Source organism: Capsicum annuum, chromosome 3 (assembly GCF_002878395.1).
Source record: "Capsicum annuum cultivar UCD-10X-F1 chromosome 3, UCD10Xv1.1, whole genome shotgun sequence".
In the NCBI taxonomy this organism is placed as follows: Eukaryota; Viridiplantae; Streptophyta; class Magnoliopsida; order Solanales; family Solanaceae; genus Capsicum; species Capsicum annuum.
This window is the reverse complement of record NC_061113.1, coordinates 12,097,309-12,098,476: the sequence shown is the minus strand read 5'-3', so window position 1 is coordinate 12,098,476 and position 1,168 is coordinate 12,097,309.

The following is a 1,168-nucleotide window of genomic DNA, read 5'->3' as shown; positions in this document are numbered from 1 at the left end:
CCAAAGATAAAGTAGATATATACAACATATAAACAGAATGGAAACTACAACCAAAAGTCCATAAATCATATAATAAGTCAATGAGAATAACAAGGGACAACTATCATATTTATGTCCAAGAGTCTAAAATAAGAAGACTAAGGAAGAATCAAGGTGAACTATCCTATTCCGATAGTACTATGGCTTCATATAGCTAGACATATATATATATATAACCTAAATCATCATGTTCTCATTTTAAGACCTCATTATTATACTATCAGGATTCAATACCAACATACTCAGGATTTCTAATCCATATGGCTATATATAGAATAATCGTGCATAGTAATGTAATCATAAGATAGCAAAGGTCGAAGACATGCCTCAATCCCAATACCGGATCCATGACCAATCTGTCATAAGCTAGCCATAATAATGATTATAACCATGATAATAACAATAGCAATAACATCGTAAATAACCGGCTATTCCGGGCAACCAAATACCTAACCGAGCCTATGCGTACCCCCACCGCCCCAGACTCGGAAGGTTCAATCAACAAACAATAACACAAGACATATTCTTCACCCATATCTATGCAACCGTCCCATACCGGCTGATAGACATAGGTGCATACTAGTGATAGGCGATGTGCATGCAGAAATGAATGCAAAATATACCATTAATATCACAATGCATCATAACTATCCTCATCAGGACCATCATCATCGTCATCAACCTCCTGCTTCACTGGGTATCAATATCATCTCAATAGTATCCTCCAGACTCGAATCGGGTATCAATATTATCACAATATCCTCCAGCCTTGTCGGGTATCAATATCATCTCAATAGTATCCTCCGGACTCGAATCGGGTATCAATATCATCATAATATCCTCCGGCCTTGCCGAGTATCAATATCATCTCAATAGTATCCTCCAGACTCGAACCGAGTATCAATATCATCATAATATCCTCCGGCCTTGCCGGGTATCAATGTATCATCATAACTCTCGACACATAAATATAGGCATATAATAGGTGCACAGACACAAGCCGATATACTCATAACCGTAAAGATATCTATCTTATCAATACATCCCAATTACTCATTATTAGCTAACCAACATTTATTATTATTAAACCGCTAGCAAACTAGCGGTTTAATAATAATAAATGTTGGTT